Source organism: Danio rerio, chromosome 22 (genome assembly GCF_049306965.1).
Source record: "Danio rerio strain Tuebingen ecotype United States chromosome 22, GRCz12tu, whole genome shotgun sequence".
NCBI lineage: Eukaryota > Metazoa > Chordata > Actinopteri > Cypriniformes > Danionidae > Danio > Danio rerio.
In genome coordinates, this window is record NC_133197.1 from 25999848 (window position 1) to 26022355 (window position 22508).

General features: G+C 36.2%; 1 protein-coding gene and 3 long non-coding RNA genes across 4 annotated transcripts in view; 3 read left to right on the plus strand and 1 right to left on the minus strand.

The window, feature by feature from the left end:
- Positions 1-22508, minus strand: part of fam20cl (family with sequence similarity 20 member C, like) — a 265004-nt gene that overhangs the window by 203151 nt on the left and 39345 nt on the right. The gene's annotated exons all lie outside the window — the stretch shown is intronic.
- Positions 9119-9987, plus strand: LOC108181182 (uncharacterized). The gene is made up of 2 exons (XR_001797234.4): positions 9119-9225; positions 9600-9987. It is a non-coding gene; the product is annotated as an uncharacterized lncRNA (long non-coding RNA).
- Positions 14332-15572, plus strand: si:dkeyp-20e4.8. Its single transcript, XR_002457969.3, has 6 exons — positions 14332-14404; positions 14572-14760; positions 14872-14919; positions 15014-15149; positions 15296-15399; positions 15479-15572. It is a non-coding gene; the product is annotated as a si:dkeyp-20e4.8 (long non-coding RNA).
- Positions 18771-21373, plus strand: LOC141380282 (uncharacterized). Its single transcript, XR_012398045.1, has 2 exons — positions 18771-18832; positions 21227-21373. It is a non-coding gene; the product is annotated as an uncharacterized lncRNA (long non-coding RNA).

Below are 22508 nucleotides of genomic sequence, written 5' to 3' on the forward strand. Positions count from 1 at the left end.
TGATAATGTTAGGAAGAGGTTCTCCTATAGCAGGTAGCAGCTCTTTCAGTAATTTTGTTGGAATTGAGTCCAGCATACACGTAGCTGGTTTAGAGCTATTTATAATTTTTACTAACTCTTCATGTTCTATGATTTTGAAGCAGTGTAGGTTATTATTATGATTTTATGAAATATTTACAGGATTTGGAGTATAAGCCGGTGCAGAAAGTTTGGCATCTCCTATTTTCTGTCTAAAGCCTTCTATTTTATTACTGAAAAAATTCAGGATCAGTGTTATGGTGCCATTTTGAAGCTGGAACCTCATCCTGTGTAAAGAAATGGCAGAGTTGAAAATTCACTGTTTGTCTTGTATTGTGTGGTAAGTCATAGTTTTATAAATTTTTAAATTTCATTGCAACACCAAGTAGTCCATTCTGTGGCCAATATGATATATAGGGGATAAAATGGGACCGATGTGATCATTGTTTTGATTTCTAATTAAGTACTCAAGGGGCTACACACGTAGCTGAAGTTAGCTACATTGAGTAGGACATTTCTTTCAGTATACTCTTAAAGAGATAATTCACCCAAAAATGAAATGAAAACTCTGTCATTAATGACTTAATGACCTTCACTTGTCCAAATATGTCTGAGTTGCTTTCTTTAGTTGAATACAAAAAATATATTTTAAAGAAAGATGAAAACCTGTAAACATTAACTTCCATAGTGTTTGTTTTTTTCTACTATGTATGTCAATAATTTCAGGCTTTCAGCTTTCTTTAAAAAACTTCATTCATGTTCAACACAAAGAAACTTGCAAGTTTTATATAAAAAAAAGGTGTACAACCACTTGAGGGAGAGTAAATAGTGAACTATTCCTTTAACCCAATCTAGTGGACTTTACTAGAAAATTGTATAGAAACCCAGTGCCTTAGAAACCTTGTATAGAAACCTTAAACCCCTTACATTATATACTAGATAAAACTTAACAGCCATACTTGAATTAAGTATTACTGTAAGTCCAATAAGATTGTAAAGGTTGTAAGTTAATTCAAGTAGGGCTGTTTAGTTTCACCTTGTGTAAAAACATAAAGGGTTTAAGGCAACAGGTTTCTATGCAGTTTTCTAATAAAGTCAGCTAGTTTGGGTTAAGAGTGTAATGTGTTACAGTAATAGCAGTGAATCATGCAGGCATAAAATAAATGTTTAGCCATGTAAAGCATTAACTTGTCACAATTTAGCAATATTATTAGGGTGGAGCACTGTATGCTGTTGGTAGTTTTAATATAATTGATGAGTCAAAAGTGTGTTTTAAATAGCAAGAAGTGATCAGTGCAGTTACTGTCCTCATATCTGAGTCTGTTGAACTGTCAGATCTGCTTGGAATATGTGAAAACATGCTGCAAATGTTGAACTTATTCAAGCAGTTAATTCAAGAGTGCCAAGTTTAATGACACTTTACAGTTATAAATAAATATCACTGAACTTTCTAAATGAAACCTATGAAAATGATATTGTGCACTTCTGATACTTTACAGCGGCAAAACCTGGGATAACACATGGGAGCCTTCCGGGAATTCCTGACACTTTACACCCAAGTCTCCTCATGCCAACCGGTTTGCAATATGAGAGTCTAGTCACCATAAACACCTGGACTCGCCAAGCACACTTTGGTTCTCAGTGTTTTGTAAAACTTTTTTTTTGCTGTTCTTCAGTAGGTACTTGAATATGTTTTTGAAAAGTGTTGTAGCTTTTTGGTACTTTTGCTGTTTGAGTTCAGAAAGTTGTCATTATAAACATTTTTGCATTTGTCATGAACTCTTGTTGTTGTGAAAGTTTATTATAATGGCATTTATAAAGGCATCATTTGAAAAGATGTTTTGCAGTGCAGTTTTACTTGAGCTTGACATACCAGATGTGTGACATGAATAAATATCACAAAATATAATAATAATAATAATAATACAAAATGTACATTTCCTTCAATTATGATAGTTTTTAACCACTTTTATATGTTTGTTAATAAAATATTGCAATAAAAACTGTTATAAAATATATATTTTTGGTGTTTGCATGTTTGTGAGATTTCTTTTTGTGGTATTATAAATAAATTATAAATGTTTCTCTAAAAATGTATTGTGTTTATTTGCATACTCATTTACAACACACTACTATTTTTACTATTTAGTGGGCACTATATTTGTCCTTGAAGTTTGACATATTTATATTTGTATAACTACAGGATGCAGGGTTCATTTACAGGAAATGCTGAACTATATATGTTTTCAAACATGTACTGTTTACTGACAAACGTGGCCTTTGTCATCTTTCTTCAGCCAAGGACTGAAGTCTAAAATAAAAATTTCTCCTTTACGGGTAGAGACTACTCGTTTTACTCACACGTGCATAAATCATATTCTCGAATCGATTACTTTCTTGTAGCATCTGAACTGATTTCTAACATTGGCAAAACCAAATATAATAACATAATAATATCTGACCATAGCCCTGTCACGCTCCAACTTGAAAATATTCTGCCAAAGTGTAATTATTGCTGGCGTCTCAACCCTATGTTAATCCAAGATCCAACTTTTTTTGTCATACTTAAATGATAAAATGGATGAGTATTTCTCAACTAATGATAATGGTGAAGTCTCAGACTCAGTCTTATGGGATACTTTAAAAGCTGTAATGCGGGAACACATTATTTCATACGAATCATCTAAAAAGCGTGCTTTGAATAGCCGACTGCTAGAAATTGAAAATATACTCCCAAACTATGAACAAGCATACAAAAAGTCACTATCCAATTCTGATTATAATAAAATATTAAAATTAAAAAATGAGTATAATTCTATCCTAAATAGACAGATAAGTAACCTACTTCTCAAACTTAAACAGAAACACTTCGAGCTGGGAGACAAACCTGGAAAACTACTTGCAAGACAACTAAGAGGAGAACAAGCCAACAAAGTAATTCATATGGTAAAAACAAAAACAGGTGATTTAATAACAAATCCTGATGAAATAAATGGTTGTTTTAGGGAATTTTATTCAGATTTATACACTTCTAAAGCTAATCACAATGACCCAAATTACGACAACTTTTTCTCAAAATTGGACATGCCAAAGCTCAGTGAGGTCTCTAAACTAAAACTGGAATCCGAAATATTAATTGAAGATATATTAAAAGCAATTCATGCCTTTCCCTCAGGGAAAGCCCCAGGCCCAGATGGCTTTGGGTGTGAGTTTTTTAAATTCTTTAGCAAGAAACTAGCCCCCTATATGCTGAGAATGCTGCAAGACTCAATTAAGAAGAATACACTTCCAGATTCATTGTATGATGCAAATATCTGTGTAATTTTGAAAAAAAGGAAACCTGAGACAGATCCAGCCAATTGCAGGCCCATTGCCCTTTTAAATTTTGATCAAAAAGTGTTGACTAAAATATTAGCTGATAGACTGGCACGACAAATTTCTACAATTATCCATCCAGATCAGACAGGCTTTACTCCAGGAAGGTTCTCATTCTGTAATGTCCGCCTTTTACTTAATATTTTATATGCAAAAGATAAATTAACCAACAAACCAGCTGCAATTCTCTCATTAGACGCGCAGAAAGCCTTTGATCAGATTGAATAGCCGTATATATTTGAAACGTTAAGGCAGTTTGGATTTGGAGACAAATTTATTAACTGGATCAAAATAGTTTATCTACGTCCATCTTCATCTGTTTTGACAAATGGCATCAGATCTAACCCCTTCGTATTGCAGCGGGGAGTACGTCAGGGTGACCCTCTATCCCCTCTTCTTTTTAACATTGCACTTGAGCCATTAGCAGTAGGAGTTAGAACTAATCAACATATCCAGGGTATTTCTCTTGGCAATGCCGAAAGCTTGATCAGTCTATATGCTGACGACGTTTTACTTTACATCTCTGATCCAGTTTTTATATAAGATTCTCAACTATATTGATAGTTTCAGTAAGTTGTCAGGTTATTCAATTAATTGGGAAAAAAGTGAATTTATGCCTTTAACAAATAATTTAAGTGACACTTTTTTAAACAATTTACCTTTTAAAATAGTAAACAATCATTTTACTTATCTCGGCCTGAATATTCCAAAGAACCCCAAACACTTATTCAAATTAAACTTCTTAGATATGATTAACAGAATCAAAGCTAACATTGAAAGATGGAAGTTGCTCACATTGTCACTAATTGGCCGGGTGAATGTGATAAAGATGGTTGTTCTGCCAAGGTTCTTATATCTTTTTCAAAATCTCCAGATATATTTACCCATGTCTTTTTTTTTAAACAAATTGATTCAATTATTCTCTCATTCATTTGGATCTATAAAATACCTCGCATAGCCAAAGCCCATTTACAAAAAAATACAGATAGCGGAGGTCTTGGCCTTCCAATTTTCAAGCACTATTACTGGGCAGCAAATGCCAGAGCTCTCACATTCTGGCAAAGGGGTGTTCTGGAGGATGTGACATATGAGACTTCCCCATTATGGGTTTATGCCGAGGCCATATCTGTGCTCTCTCCCAACATTGCTTTTACAGAGTGTAAATTAATTAAAAAACAAGGAAGCTGTAATTTTGTGGTAAGGAATTCGTTACGGATTTTAAATCAGATAAATAAATTTTACAAATTACCTAAGGTTTCAGTCAATACGCCGATTTCACACAATCCTTCATTTAAACCCTCCCTGATTGACAGTACTTTTACAGCATGGAAAAGAAAAGGGCTATCTCGCATAGGAGATCTTTACATAGACAATCAATTTGCATCCTTTAAACAGCTGAAGGATAAGTTTTCTCTCCCGCAGTCTCATTTCTTTCGCTATCTGCAAATTAGAAACTATGTAAAGGAAAATATCTCACAATTTATAAACAAACCAGAAAGTCATATTATTCAGAAACTTCTATCCTCAAACCCTAATACTAGACACCTAATATCAAGCTTTGTTCGTGTTTTTGAGGCTCCAATATGCACTAAGCACATTAAGATAGCTTGGGCCATGGATTTAAATGAAGAAGTGGCTGATGAGATCTGGGAAGAAGCCCTGTCAAGAATAAAAAAAGCTTCAATAAATTCGAGACATAAATTGATTCAATTTAAAGTTTTACATCGCCTTCATTTCTCTAAAACTAGATTAAGTAAAATCTTTCCCTCTGTATCTCCTAAATGTGACAGATGTGGTAGAGCAGAGGGGACTTTGGCACATTTATTTTGGTTTTGTCCTGTTCTTTATGAGTTTTGGTCCAGCATCTTTGAGTTGTTTTCCAGTGCTTATGGAACCACTATCCAACCTGACTACAATTTGGCTATTTTTGGATATTCAAACATAATGGACACTTTTCCTTCAACCCAACAGCAAGCCCTGATGGTTGGCATGATCACAGCTAAAAAGATGATCTTACTTAATTGGAAGTCACCAAAGGCTCCCTGTTTTAAGAGATTGTTGAATGAGCTGCTTTATGTCATTCAAATGGAGCGACTACGTCTTGAAACTTCACAGAAAAAAGCTGAAACCACATGGGGACCTATTTTAAGACTCTTGGGAATCTAGCATTTTACCTTTGGAAATTTTCATCTCTAACTCATATATTCATGACACTGACTTTGTAGAAATGTGAATACTGTCATCTTTTTAAAAATTTATTTATGCTACATATGTCATGTGTATACTTATGTATATTTGATAACTGAGACGATTCCTCCTTTTTTTTTTTTGAGGGGGTGGGATGGGGCTTATGTCAATTATTTTGTATTGTGTTTATTATTATTTTTGTATTATTATTTGTATTGTACTGTGTTTGTTAAAAATCTTATAAAAATGGTAAATAAAACTAAATATTCCAAAAAAAAATTTCCCCTTTATTATACCATATTTATTCAAATTAGTATCACACCATGCAAGTTATTGTGTCTTGTGGTGAAACTCAATCTGGATAATTTTGTAGACACTGCATTTAATTATTGTTTTCATCATGGGTTAATTTGCTAATTATTTTCTTTATTAATCAAATGATTTGTAAGAATAGCTGCATTGTAAAAATCATGAAAATAGTAAGAAATGAGGTTACAATGGCGAAAAGATATGTTTACAAATGCTATGAATAGTTTAAACTTCCAAAAGATTAAAAAAACATAGCCATTAAAAAAATGTAAACCTACAGATTATCTAAATTAAAATAAAAATTATTTTTGGCTGTATAATTTTTTTTGTTAGTTTTGAAAATGTTTTATTTGGCATCATTTGTATTTCTTGCATTCAATAGAACATTATACAAATAGTTTTTTATTTATTATTATTATTATTTAAATTTTCAACAGAACAGCAGTGGTACTGGTATCTTGTACTAACATGTACAGCAGTTTTTGTTGGACATTCTAACAAATACATACAAATGCTTCAAATCAAAGACAAAAATAAAAGGAGATAAAACAAATTTAGAAAGACATATCGTCACCTTAGATTTATAAAGTTTTGTCAAAATTGAGTTATCGACATATTCTTATTAAATGACAACTTACTTACTTTGAGATGTTTTTGTTGAAGTTGTTTAAATTTTAAGACTTTTTTATTAAACAAATGTTACAAACATACTATCTGCTATGAAATGCAAAAACTTTGAAGCTCAATATCTCAAAATCATTCAGAACGCAGATACAACCTTATAATTCCAAGATGACAATATAGTCATGGAGTACCCTTAAGAAAAATCCAGAAGTACACATTCTTTATCACAAAATTCATATTTTAAAAGCTCTTAATGTCAGTAAATGTATTTATTTCATAATTTATAATTTTTTCATATAGAGTAGCTCATATATATACATGTTGTAAGCAGTTAGGCATACAATAATGATCTTAATTTACACCACTGATTGATTTTAGAGGCATGCATACATACTGTACATGTCTATGTATTTAAAAAAAAAGAGACAACAATTTGGTTATAAATTATGAAAATCAGATTTTATTACATGCTTTAGATTTAGGGTTAAGGTCTTCGTCTTCTTTCTTTACAGTAAAAGAAAATTCGCAGTCAATGTCATACTAATCAGTTGGAGCTTTATTTTCAAAAACGTCTGTTTTCTGCTCCAGTCAAAACTTACAGGTACCTTGCAGGTCTCTGGCTTGCACCCTCGTATCGTTGTTGTTTTTTTTCTCAGCTATTTTGTTGCTTTCTGAGAATGATGATCCAAAGACCTTTCAACCCCTCTTTGTTTAGGCCACATGTCGTATCTTAAAAGAAGAACACAACAACATTAAAATATATTAACATCATTTGGACTGGGTAACCATATGTTTATATTTGTGCCAAATAATACGAATACATACTTTTCAGTAGCAAACAAGCAGGACAGTTCTCTGAAGGAACCAGGATGAGTTGAAAGGTATTTATAGTGGTTGGCCATCTCTGCCACAAGAATCCTCTGCTTCCCTTGAAGATTCCTTACTAGCAGGATGATGTTGAACACCCTTCTCTTTGTTGTTAGACCGACAGTGTCTGAAATGTATTCATAAGAAGCAAGTTGTATCACATGGATTATACATCAACTTTTAAAGAATCAAAACTGACAGAAGTCTACTGTACATACCATGCCGTAAGACGAAGACATCCACATCACTTTTGTTGTTTGTTGTCTTTGCTTCTGCTAGTGAAAAAAAAAAACAATAATAGTAACACTTACAATTATTCATGACTACATGTAATATTAATAATAATTTCCTCACCGTCTGCCCTCTCCTCTACATCACAGACCAAAGTCTTCCAATTGGTTCCCGGTCACTGCCAGTTCCATGGATTCTGTTTTGCAACTTGCTTTGCAGAGCGGATGTTTTATTTATTAATATTTAATTAAGTTAAGTTATTCCTTAATTTTTACATAAAAGGTCAATTAATTTAGGTAGGCTACTTTATTTGTTGATGTTCGAGATCGAGGAACATGTTTGCCAGTAAATAATGCTCTCACCACTTTAAAATAATAAATAGATAAATAACTTGCGAAAAGGATGCAATAAAAAATGCAAGTGCTTAATCATTCTTCACAATCGGATTTGTACGTGCAATCCCTAACTGAAAAACGAATGTGAAAATGACAGGCAGTTGCGTCTCTGCTAAAATTAATTTAACGACAAATTTCTTTTGCATTTTTTCCCCTTTAGAGATCAAGAGAGCTGTATTTAAAGAATTATTTAACTAAAACATGAATTGAATGCCCAGTTCTTTCCTGTGTGCCTCCGCGTCAGGTTACAGGTGCACCCTGACCTGACCCCGAGACCAGATCTCTGCATTATTGCTTTAATTTCACAATTTTCATAACTGCATTGCATTTTCATATGGTAAAATATCAAAATTTATGTTCTGATAGTAGTAGGAATGACGGGAGTGTTAGTAATTAATGACAGAAAGAACTTTCACTTTTGAGTGAACTTCTGTCACGTGTTATTTTAGTATGATGAAAAAAAAATGTAACAAAAGTAGTAATGCAGTATTTTTCGCTCTGCCAAGCCTTCTCTGTTGTTGTTGTGGAGCAGCAGCATGCTTCAGTCATCTTTTTTCCCCGCCCCACCCCGCCTCCGACTCCTGAATGTCTCACTCACTCACTCATGCGGGCATGCACTGCGGTCTCATGAGGAAACGCGGCTTTTTGATATAATGTTTTCTTGTTCCCGAATACAAATCATTTTTCAAGTATTTGTTTGAAATAAGTATTGGTAAAAACACGCTATTCGTGCTTATCTGAATACCGAATTCGGGTTCTGCTCCACCCATGATACATATAGCCTATATATATATATAATATTTTTTTTGCATCGCACCCTCCTGCGATGTGACTATCGCGGATGCGCACATCGCGATTTCGATGCTGAAACGATGTATCGTGCAGCCCTAGTGTGTGTCTGTATAAAATGTAGAAAATTGCTTTGATATTTTTAATTTGATTTAAATTGTGAGTTGTTACAATTTTACTTTTGTAAGTGTATCAAGGATCTTATTTAGAAGGGCAACAGTAGAGCTGAAGATTCCTATAAAACATGTCAGGTTTAAACCAGCAGAATCATGCACTCTGCTTTCTGGTGATGTTATTTGCCTTATTTCTTGTGCGTTTGTGTCAGGAGAAACCAGAGGAGGAGAAGCAGTCGATGGCAGACCTCGGCCTGACGGACACTGAAGCACAGCAGCTGCTGGACAAAGACAAGGAGAAGAGCCTGCAGGAACAGGTACATCACTAATATGTGTGTAAACACAGCACATCCCTATTATTTCCACAATGTAGAATTTAGTCAAGGAAAATCTAATTTACTATCATTTCAAGTACTATGAATTTGAACATCCTACTCGCATACAGTTTCAAACGTACTATATAGTAAGGAAGTATGATGGATGCAGCTATAGTCTTTGATAATACACATGTGCATGACATCACCACTTCTGAATGATACACAAAACTGGTTAAGTGATTATTGGAGCTAAACCACAGGTATTGGCCAGTTAGTCTTCCATCTTATAGTGTCATATACTGAGTCAATGTTAATATGACGGAATCAAATGCTGATAAGTTAATGTCTAATCCAGTCTGTAACTATGTTTACAGGACACTGAAGATTCGAAAGAAGGGACGTCTGTTTGACAGAATAAACCAAACAAGTCAAGTGCCTTAATTGCTCTTCTGCATTATTTCCTTTTGTATTCTCTGCTACTGTAGCAATTATTCTGACTGTTATTAGCCAGTGAGGACAGTCAAGTGTGGGAGTCTGACTGCAGTATCGCAGGAAGCATCATAGGGAGACTGACAGCCTCTCCTAAAGTGATCTAGAAGCCGCTGACAGTGTTAAAAGTGAAAGACGATGGTTTGTGCAATCGCTGTTTATATCTTGTGTTTGCATGTTCTCTTGAGACTCAAAGGGAAATTTCATGTTACAGAAATGCAGTACACTACAGTACAGTACACTACTACACTTCTGTAGTCTGCTGTTAACAAATGTGATGGTACAATAATAATAATAAAAATATGTATTTGACTTGTGTGTTGCTCTGTTTGTTGTTGTAAAGAAATACATATTACTCAGCAATGATGCATTAAAATGAGCAAAAGAGAGAATTTACAGTGTTATTTTGATCAAATGATGATCTAGGCATTGATGAATTATCCTTCAGACCGTTCAGAACAGAAAGCAGCTAATTTGATATAAATCTCCCAAATTATGACGTCACATCCTGTAGTGGATTATTTTTTGGAGGATGATGAGCAAGACCCATTCTTGGATAAAGCTGTGGAGGAATTTGAACAAAAGTTTGTCTCATATACGTACCTTTTTATCTGCTAAATTTAATGCTATCATCTGTACAGCTGGAGCAGACACATAAAAACACTATAGTCATTTATATTGTTTACATGTATCTATATTACATTTATATTACATTTATATATTTATTGACATTTTCTACTGATATTTGATTGGACAGATAAAGCTGCAGAATCACCCAATAGTTTATTTGTTTTTATATTTATCAGTTTTACATAACTTAAAGAATATTTCCATAAATGTGTCATACATGTCTGCTGTTTATTTTACTGTCCTGATAAGAAGCCTGCTAGAGAGCAAGACATCCTAAAGAGTGTGTGTGTGTGTTTGTGTAAGTGTGTGTGTGTTGTACTGAAGGAGACATGAAGACTGGAGCTGAATTTCCCCTCTCGTGCTCTTGACCACAGAAATATCCTCTTGTTTTGTCTGACCTTTGTTTTCTTGTTGCCTTGTTGCCTGAGATTTTGTTCTCAATTGTACGCATGTGCAGATTTCAAGTTGATCTATGTTATAACTAATCAGGTTAAACCATCTATATGTATGACGCAGTTAGAGACATTATGTCTGACTACAAGTGTTGTTGATTTGAAATTATATACGGATATTCACAATATCATATATCTTTCAGTATTTTTGCCCTCTGCTGTTCCTGACTGTTTAGCGCCATCTTGTGACTCAATAATAGCCCACACAACATTATTCATTCATTCATTTTTTTTTTCAGATAAGTCCCTTTATTAATCCGGGCTTGCACAGCGGAATGAACCGCCAACTTATCCAGCTTGTGTTTTACGCAGCGGATGCCCTTTCAGCTGCAACAATTCACCTGTACCGCATCTGCATGTTTTAGGACTGTGGGGGAAACCCATGCGAACGCAGAGAGAACCTGCATACTCCACACAGAAACGCCAACTGACCCAGCTGAGGGTCGAACCAGCGACCTTCTTGCTGTAAGGCGACAGCACTACCTACTGCCACTTATATATATATTTTAAATAAAATTATCATTATTAAACACACACAGGCATGCAGGCCCGGATTAAGAACTCAGGGGCCCCTGGGCACATTGTCTTGTAAGGCCCCCTACCCGGCCGCACCCCTATATTTAAATAAAAAAATAAGAATAATATAATATTTTTTTAATAAAATGAATCTAGAATTTGTTGCCCACATATTTAAATAAATGATATATAGTACAAGTATATTTATAGTATACAAAGAGTTAACTTATTTTTCAAAGCATTGAAAAAAAATACTAATATAACTAGTGAAAATTCATTTTATTTAGTATCCTTGTTCACGTTCACTGAATTAGTACTATATATAATTCAGTACTAATATATATATATATATATATATATATATATATATATATATATATATATATATATATATATATATATTTTTTTATTTTTTTTTTTTTTAAGGGTATTTTTAATGTATAACTTTTACAAACGTATAAAGCATAATATTGGCATGGTATATAACACACAATGCCTCTCCAATCCAGTTCAATGAATCTGTGTCTTTCATAATACACACACCTATTAATGATTTAGTGTCTCTCTCTCCTCCTCTCCCTGTATTTTTTACTCTCCTCTTGATTATACTTAATTATAAACCTAAAAGTATCAGAAATCACACACACTATACCTCTTCTCCTCTCCGGTCTCTCTGTTCTTCAGGGCCTTTCTCTCTCTCTGTCTCCCGCTCTCCTTTTTCTGTCTGTCTCTCTGACATAATGAATCCTGTCCGCGCTGCGCTGCTGTTACTTTCCTCCGCCTGGTTAATGCTAGCTTACTCATCTAATGTTACCATAACGTTTTCTTCTATACCCTCATTCTGATCATGGGTCTGTTTAAAGAAGGTGTGTATGGAACATGCATCAAAAAGATGCTTTCTCTCCTCTTTCTCTCGCGTTTCTCTCCATCTATTAAATGTTCTCCACACAGAGGCATGAGGTCGGAGAATACGGGTGAAGTAGGGCTGGAAGATTGTAGATAACATTGTAGATATAAATCAATTCTATTAAGATGTTGCTAACATTTAACACCAGGTGGAAAATAACAGTTTATAAAATATAATCACTATTTAGATGCTGTAACACATGTAAAATAGACTAAACTTTATTTAGTGTCCTACTCACGAGGCACTTGTGGCTTTATATCACATTAACATTATCTTTTACAAAATGTTTCTTCCTGTTAAAAATGAATATATTTCCAATCTGATATGTTATGGGGAGAGCAAAAGTTGCACAAGTTCAGCCAATGGTGGATTCGAACCGGGTTGATCAATCGCTTCAAAAGATGTTGCTGTGCGCTTTAGGAGGTACGCCACTGACAACGTGACCTACTCCGTTCTTTACTCATGTTGTTTCTGTCAATCAAGCATCGATGATTGTAAATCGTGAATAGCTTATTCCAACTAGGAGCGCTATTTGCAATTAGCCTAAAAAGACTCTCCGAAATTGGCTTTTTTTTCCCCCACGCAGGGGCCCCAAGTGTGCACGGGCCCCTGGGCCTGTGCCCATAAGGCCCATTGGCTAATCCGTCCCAGCAGGCATGCACACAAGTTGTAGAGATGAAGCTCTTCTTCTTCTTATGAGTTTTATTGGCAGTTGACATACAACTTTTAGGTGCATTACCGCCACCTGCTGGTTAGGAGTGTGGGCCATGATCACACTTTCTATGCATCTTTAGAAAAGACAAAAACAAAACAAAAAAATAGAAATAACAAAAAAAAGCCCTACATCACTTATATATATATATATATATATATATATATATATATATATATATATATATATATATATATATATATATATATATATATGATTTTATCTAGAATTTTTTTTTAAAAAGTATTAAAAATTCTATACAGTCCTCATCTGACTTGTTTTTTTTAGCATTTTAACCAAATTAAAATGCGTATTGATTCTTTTCAAATTTAAAATAAACACTTTCCTTTCCCTATTGTACTTTGGACACTTCATAATAACATGCTCCACGGTTTCTTCTTGCCCACAATAATCACAATTTCCAGTCTGATGTTGATTCATTTTGTACAATGTACTGTTGAGTCCTGTATGTCCAAATCTAATTCTTGATATTATACTCTCTTCCATCCTACTTCTACTTGTTATTCTTCCTTTATCCACATTTCTTTGTATATTAAACAACCACCTCCCATTTTTCCTTCTTGCCATTGTTTTTGCCACCTATTTTTTAAAAATCGCTTGATCAAAACCTTCATCTCATTTTTACTATATTTTAATTTAAACAGTTGTGAGAAACACCTACCCGATATGGTTATTAGTCCAACAGTACCATGGTCACTGCTGAATGCTGACTGAATACTGCTGAATGGTTACTACCAAAACCCATTGTTGATACATCACTGGTAAAAAGAAGAGATAAGAGTGCAGAGGGCAATTTTTAATATTCAAATGGTAATGGTGCAAACATATATTAAAGACAAATATTTTAAACGTGTAAATATATACAGATGCATCTAAAGATAGTGGAAATAGAGTGGGGGTAGCATACACAGTAATAGATTTTAGAATTAAAGTTATTAAAAGAATATCAGATTAACTTTCAGTGTATACTGGAGAAATGGAGGCAATACTACTGGCACTTCAATGGGTTGAGGAAAACAGACCGTTAGGAGCACTGGTATGTTCGGACTCAAATTCCTCACTGATGACATTAGAGAGTGGACATTTTGAAAGCAGAAAGGATATTTTGATCGAGATATTGCAAACACTATATCGCATTCAGATGATGGGATTAGAAGTTAAGTTCTGTTGGGTGCAGCTCATAGTGGAATAACAGGGAATGAGTTGGCAGATGAAAAGAAAGAAGCTGTTTGCTAAAGAAGCTACAAAAAAAATCAATTATAAACATGGAAATAAAAAAAAAAATCTGGATCCGCTGGTCACTCCTCCTCCTGTTGTCCTCTGTACCTGTGTGGTACAGGTGTCGCTCATTACCACTCACACCAGCGGCCTATAAATATAAATCAGTAAAGACGATGTGCACAGTGGCAGATGACAGCAGAATCATGGTCTCTCTCAGTTTAGTGCTCACCTGTGAGTTGCTTTTTGGGTTTGACAAGTTGATGTTCAGTGAATATACCTTTGGCTGCACTGTTTTGTTGGGAATAGTTTCCCTGTGGTTCAAGTTTTCTGTTAATTATTATGTGAATATGAATAGCAGTAAACAGGTGTCTTAATCAGTTCTTCTGTTTGTTTTTTAGTGATTTTACTGAACTCAAGCCTGCTGATATCAGTGAGTGGTGGACATGATGGTCACGGACATGGTCACGGTGGACATGATCATTATGGTCACGGACATGGTCACGGTGGACATGATCATTATGGTCACGGACATGGTCACGGTGGACATGATCATGATGACGGTCATGACTACTGCAGGAGGTCCTCTAGTAAGAGTTTGTTATTCTAAGACACCTAAATTTCGTTTCATGAACCGAGTGATGCTTGACATTATTTCTTTGCTCCATTAATGCTCTAAAGTGCAACCCTTTATTTCTCAGAAACTGTAACTGCATGTGAGGGCTCTATCCTGCGTCTGTCCTGTCCCGGTAAGATGAAGTCGCAATCCATTAAGTGTTTTGCAAATTCTGCTGTTTTAAATGTTACATGGGCTTCTTCCCCCCCCCCCCCCCCCCCATTTAGCTTATTCTAAAATCAGGATCCTCGCTACCAACTATGGCCGTACAGATAGAAAAACCTGCATTCAGAACCGTCCACCACATGAAATCAGAAAAACCAACTGCCGTTCATCCAGCTCTTTGTCCATAGTGTCATCATGGTATGGATTTCACAGACCTTTGTTTGTGTTGTGCATTAACTGATCTCTGGTTGCTAATGGGTCAGTTTGAGCATATTGTAGCTACAGCTGGAATGAATCGAGTCCTGTTCTAATTCAAATGGTTTTCATGAATTGTCACTGTGTAGCTGTGATGGACGTCAAAGCTGCAATGTACCAGCCACCAACAGTGTATTCTCTGATCCCTGTTATGGCACATACAAGTACCTGACAGTCAAATACTGCTGCTCGCGTAAGTTATTATACTAGGCAAAGAAGCTGCATTGCTAGTGTTTTGCTTGCCTCAAGCTTTGGGTTAATTTTTCTTGCAGGTCGTAGGAGCTGATCATTTTGTTTGTCTGATTTCTCTGCCAGCGTCTCCCCTACATTGACATTCCACTTTTAATAAATGCTTAATGCAAATAATTTGTGTGGTTTTTATTATTATTATTATTATTATTTATTTTGTATTAAATCGGATTAATACATATTACATAACTCAGGAAAGGATGCTAAGTCCTGGAGATTTACCTTCCTGCTTAGTAAAGCTCCAACCCTCAAACACATCTGAACCAATTAATGATGACCTGAACAGTACTTGATGATTACAAGCAGGTGTGTTTTTGATGTGGGTTGGAACTGAAATCTGCAGAAAGGTCGAATTCTCTAGGTACAGGGCTGAGCACCACTGTACTAGGGCAAACATGCTGCAAAATACTTTACTTACTTTTATTTATTTTTTCTGTCCAAATATCTAAACTGTTAAATTTAAAACAGTTTTTTTCTAGACAATCAAAACATTGACCTGTTATCAGAAATAAGCCTATATTAAGTATTTGCTTAAAACAATCAAATCATGTTTTTCCTTTTGACCTAATAGGTAGGTGTGTTTGATTATGGCTTGTAACCATAATTGTAAGGAAGGTAGATTTCTTGAAACATGGTTTAGCACTCCTCCACTAGGGCAAATGTTTTTGGTAAAATGCAGTCAAATTTAGCTTACGAAGGCTACAGTTACTATAGTCCTAATTTTAAACTTGTCAAACATTGGAAAATGAGTTCCTGTAACTACTGTAGGATCTGTTTAATAACAATTGCTTTTGCAGACCAAATTACGATAATAAAATATTGGCTAGGTCTGTGTATTTTTTTTTTATTTTTTTAGCTAAATTTTAAAATAACTGAGGAACTGACCAATTCTCAAAAAAATTAAATAACAGATTTTGGCTGTTTTTTGTTGTTGTTAAGGGTAGGGAAATGGATAAATAACTTTTATAATTCATTAACATGTCGGTGGTTCTAAAAATGCTTATTTTCTCTGGTCAAACAAATCTGAGCTCCTGACGTTGCTCTCAAAATTATAGTCCTGTAGTCCTCTGCGAATCAGCACCCAGGCATTTAAATATTATTTGATGTTTGAAATCTATTATTAGACATTTATCATTACAATTTATTTAAAAAGTTATAGTTCACAGACAAATTTGCTGCTATGCACCTGATGCTGAGCAAGATTTCCGAGGAGCACCTGAGGTGCGTTTCCCAAACATCGATGTAACTCGCGACTGAACTCTGATAGCGCGATGCATCGAGTGTTCCCCAAAACCCGTAGTTTTTGTTGCAGATCCATCGCTTGAACTACGTTAGTTATAACGAAAAACGCCAATAATGATGCTCTAAACTGTGTGGAGTAACAACTTCTTTAGAGAAAACCCCATAATTGATTTGTGTGAATGACATGATATTGTTTACATGCACATACATTTAAAATAAAATATTAGACAAAAAAACAAAAAATAAATCGAGAGAAGAAAAAATCTATGTATGGAAAGCTACGTCAATGCACCGAGATATCGAAGTGATAATGGTAACTAAACCAAATCGTGAGACCAGAGTAGATTCACACCCCTACTCGTTACAATTGTAGACCTTTTTCTAGGCTGCTGCATGGAGGGCGCCATAGTGACCTGCGTCTTCCGGTAGAATGTTTAGAATTTCCATTTACATCGTTTACAACCGGTAAGTTGTGATCAGGGCCGGATTATCCAATGGGCATTATGGGCACGGGCCCAGGGGCCTGTGAGCATTTGGGGCCCGTGCGAGAGGCGAAAAAAAAAGTCTTTTTCTGAGGCGGAAAAAAAGTTATTTTCGGAATGTCGTTTTGGCACATCTGCTGGCCGACTACTGGAGACAATATGACTAAAGAGCAATAAAATTACCATCATCAGTGGTGCAGCGCATAAGCGCCTATCATTGTGTTTTGAGGCCATCAACTCGATCTCGGTTCGAATCCACCGTCTGCTGAACTCACCTTTATTTTTCTCCCCATCACATATCGTATTGGAAATACATTTAACAAGAAGGAAATGTTTTTTTTTTTATTAAAATAAATATGTATTTAACCTTTAGCCTTTTACAGATGTGCAAAAACAGTATCTAAAAGTTTATTTTATTGCAAATAATCTGCAGCTAATTTACAGTATAAAACAGCTTATTGTTATTTTCCACATGGTCTTAAATGTTAGCGACATCTTAATACAATTAATCTGTATTTAGTCACCCTCTTCTGAACCCTGGTCTGAAGCCTGATCATCTGCCACAACTAGCCCTACTTCACCCACTTTCTCTGACTTCATGGCACATAACCTAATGACACATGCCTTAATAAAGATGCATCTATTGCTTTAGACCAGGGCTCACCAATCTCGGTCCTGGAGGGCCGGTGTTCCTGCAGGATTTAGCTCCAACTTGCCTCAACGCACCTGCCTGGATGTTTCAAGTATACCAAGTAAGACCTTGATTAGCTTGTTCAGGTGTGTTTGATTAGGGTTGGAGCTAAAATCTCCAGGACACTGGCCCTCCAGGAACAAGTTTGGTGACCACTGCTTTAGACAATATATTGTCTCCTCATAGCAAATAGTCGCTACCATAGTATTATTACAATTTCATCTTATTATTATTATTAGATTATCATCATCATCATCATCATATTTAAAACATGAGAAAAAGGCACCATATATTATCAATTAAAAGCACGCAGACTTTTTTTCTTGATTTCTTTCTTTATTTTTTTTCAAAACTAAATGGAATGCTGTAATTGGTCAATCGTGGAAATGCAAGTCTAAAAAATAACGTGCGCTGCTGTGAGCGGACTGTAGTGTAGTAGGTGTCGGATATCGAAATGAGTGAAACAAGTGGATTAAGCAAACGCAAGCGAAAAAGAGAAAAGGAGGAGAGGGAGGCCTCTTTATTGAGGCATGTGCCATGCATTCAGACCTTCTTCAAAAGTACCCATGATGATGAGGAGGGGAATGAGGGTGAAGAAGACGTTATGGTGACGTTAGGTGATCAAGCTAGCGCTAACCGCATGCAGGAGGCTAACGGCAATGCGGCACAACATGAGGCAGAGGCTGTGGCTAGCTGCAGTGGCGGTAACAGCAGCAGCACAGACTGGGTTCATCATGTGTCTGACCCTGCTTTGTGGGGGGTTGTTAATGATGATGCTCGCGCCGTCCTGATTGATCGTGGGTCTCCTGCTTTCCACAACAGGCAGAAGAAATATCCAGGCTCAACCCGTGATGGAGGTTTGAGAGGGAAAGTGCGCTCCCTCACTAATGAATTGCTTCATTGCAAACTGCCAAATGGAGAAACAGTTTCTAGAGACTGAGCCACATACTCACCATCTACAGGTAGTATTTTTTGTTTTGCTTGTATGCTTTTTTCAACAACTAAAAAAATCTTTACAAGTGGCTTTTCTGATTGGAAACATCCCGAACGTGTGCGTGAGCATGAGAAAAGCACAGAGCACTGTAATAGCATGTTAGCATTACTTCGGCGCTCATCTGGCAGTGGAACCGTAAATGCTAAACTAGTACAACAGTTACAGGATGAAAAGCATTATTGGCGCGAAGTGCTCAAACGGGTTGTGGCTGTCATTAAATTTTTAAGTGAAAGAGGACTGCCTTTCTGTGGTGATAATGAAGTTCTTGGATCACCACACAATAGTAATTTTCTTGGCATTCTGGAAGTCATTTCTCAGTTTGATTCTTTTCTTGCTGAGCACATTAATAAATATGGACAGATTGGTAGGGGCAACACATCCTATCTTTCATCAACTATATGTGAGGAGTTGATTCAGCAAATGGGTGAAAAAGTGAAAGCTACTATAGCTGCAGAAATACAGCAGACAAAGTATTTTTCTCTGATAGCGCACTCTACTCCTGACCTGTCACATACGGATCAGCTGACGTTCATTTTTAGATTTGTGAACAAAGAGGGGAAAATCATTGAACGATTTCTTGGCTTTGAACCAATTGAGAGTCACACAGGGCAGAGTCTGGCTGACACTGTAATGGCTATGCTTGACAGTTTAAACTTAGATATAGCAAACTGCAGAGGCCAGGGATATGACAATGCAAACAATATGTCGGGGCGATATAATGGGCTACAGGCTCACTTGAAAAACAAAAATCCTTTAATCCATTACATACCATGCGCAGCACATTCCCTCAATTTGGTGGGGGTAAATAGTATAGAAGGCTGCTGTCAAGATGCAAGCAAGTTCTTTGATCTCATGCAGTCCTTATATGCATTTTGTGCAAGTTCTACTCATAGATGGAACGCATTTTTCAATAATGCAGACATCAAGGTAGACATGACATTGAAATTACTGTCATCAACACGTTGGAGTTGCCGTGCAGATGCATCTAAAGCCCTTTGTGGAAATTATGCACAAATCAGGGAAGTACTTCAGAACATGTCCTCTGATACAGGAGAAAAACGTGAAACACGCATGGAGGCAGCAGCACTAAACTCAAAATTGGGCACTCTTGACATGTCATTTAGTTTTGGCACTGTGTATCAAGCAGATTCAAAGTAACAAGTGAGGCATTACAAAAGCCAGACATGGATCTGATGACTGCAATTCGTCTGTTTGAGTCTTTGATTAATAACAGGTTTGGGGTTTTACTAAACCTGGACACTGAGGATTTGCCTACTGTTGTAAACATGCTGATGCACTCTGTGCTTGCTATAATTCAAATTTAGATCTGAACTTTGCTGATGAAATTATCCAGTTCAGATATTTTGTAAAAGGTGAGCTAGATAAGTCTCCTCAAAAACTGCTGCAGGTGCTCTTGAAACAGTCTGCAGTCAACTTTCCCCAATGTGTTTGTAGCTCTACGAATATTTTTGACATTGCCAGTTACAAATTGTGAAGGAGAAAGATCATTTTCACAGATGGCAAGAATTAAAAATGAACTCAGAACAACACAAACACAGTAAAGTCTCAGTGCACTGTCGCTGATGGCCATTGAATCTCAGCTGGTCAAGGAGTTAGACTTTGATGATATTGTAGCTGAGTTTGCAAAAAAGAAAAGCTAGGAAGAAGTCCTTCTAAGAGAAAGAGAGGTCCTGAAAAGAAGAGAGACAGACAGGAAAAGCCTGTTAAAATCAGAAAAGGAGAGAGAGAGACACAGATAAAGCCCCTGAAGAGGAGAGAGAGAAAGACAGATAAAGCCCCTGAAGATGAGAGAGACAGTTAAAGCCAATGACGAGGAGAGAGACAGATAAAGCCCCTGAAAAGGAGAGAGACAGATAAAGCCCCTGAAAAGGAGAGAGACAGATAAAGCCCCTGAAGAGGAGAGAGAGACAGATAAAGCTCCTGAAGAGGAGAGAGAGAAAGATAAAGCCCCTGAAGAGGAGAGCGAGACAGATAAAGCCCCTTAAGAGGAGAGAGAGACAGATAAAGCCCCTGAAGAGGAGAGAGAAAAAGATAAAGCCCCTGAAGAGGAGAGAGAGACAGTTAAAGCCCCTGAAGAGGAGAGAGAGAGAGAAAGAGACAGATAAAGCCCCTGAAGAGGTATATATATATATATATATATATATATATATATATGTATATATATATATATATATATATATATATATATATATATATATATATATATTGTAGCGAGTCTACTGATGCCACGTCGCCCTGGTCACAAATTCACCAAGCCAGCCCCACACAGGAGGAAGACGAGCTTCATTTTCACCTGACTCCCTGCGCTAACGCTTGTGTCTCTCTGTCTCTCACCCTGCAGATTCCAGCTCGTGAACGATCCAACACCAGAACTCTCACCATCCTTCACCACCTCCCTGGAGCACTCTAGCACGCACCACAAGAAGAGCACCACTTAATCACGTATTGCCACTTGTAAATAAAGCACCCTCCGGGGACTTGTTTGTAACTCTACTCAACTGTGTTTGTGTTTTCCCTCTGCCTCGCTACAATATAAATATATATGATTAATTTTTATTTTAAAAACTGTGGGCAATACATTAGAGATTAATATAATCACAATTTTTAAATTATTTTTATTTTTATAACTAAAGGGGTGCGAACAGGTAGGGGGCCCTACAAGACATTGTGCCCAGGGGCCAATGACTTCTTAATCCGGGCCTGGTTGCGATCCGCAAATGGGTTTCAACTGCGCTTTGAGTGGATTATGGAGTGTTTTTGTGACACAACTTTGAAAGGTTAAAGCTGTTATAATCTGTCAGAACTGTGGTTAAAGCACGAAAGAAAAACAGTATCGGAAGCCATGTTTCTTTTCATTCTGCTTAATCGCGTGCCCCAAAGAAAGATGTTTAAGTGCTTTAGATTATATGACGACCTCAGTGTCATCCCTGTGTAGAGTATATCTAGAACGAAATGTGTGTCATTGCTTTTTCTGTGTGCCAGGTTATTTGTTATTTGTTTACCAAGTAAACGACAGTAAACATTGGTAAATATTCACTGTTGGCAGTTTAGATTCGGGCATGAACTTGCGTTAATTTTACGCTAAAACAAATGAATCAAAATAAATATAATCTGGTTAATGCACAATTCCTAATCGTAACAGTGGCCTACATTTACAAACAACGATTTACTCACATGTGTGACGAGACGGAGCAATTCCAAACTTCCCAAAAGTCTAAGCAAAACTTCCTCGTGCTGCTGCAGTTTGATCCGGATCTTTAGAGGCTCAATCAACAAATTAGTAGGCGTGTACCTGAAGCGATAAAATACCGCGAGATGGATTCAAATGCACATGTAGCTGTCTGTTGTTCTTGCGATGTTTTGATGTCACTTATCAGTCTGTTGAAGACGAATCGATTCAACTGCATTCCCAGAATTTCCTGTTCACGGCGATACACGGACGGCAGTGCGAGGTAAATAAAACAAGCATGACGTTAAGTTCATGGAAGTGTTGGTTTAGGTTTTTGTTTCTATCCGATGTTTGTTCCTATTATTACCATTAGATCCTTTACACAATACTGTTGTAAGAACCAGTTATGCATAATTCATTTCTGATAATAATTTAGTTAAAAAGGTTAAAACAT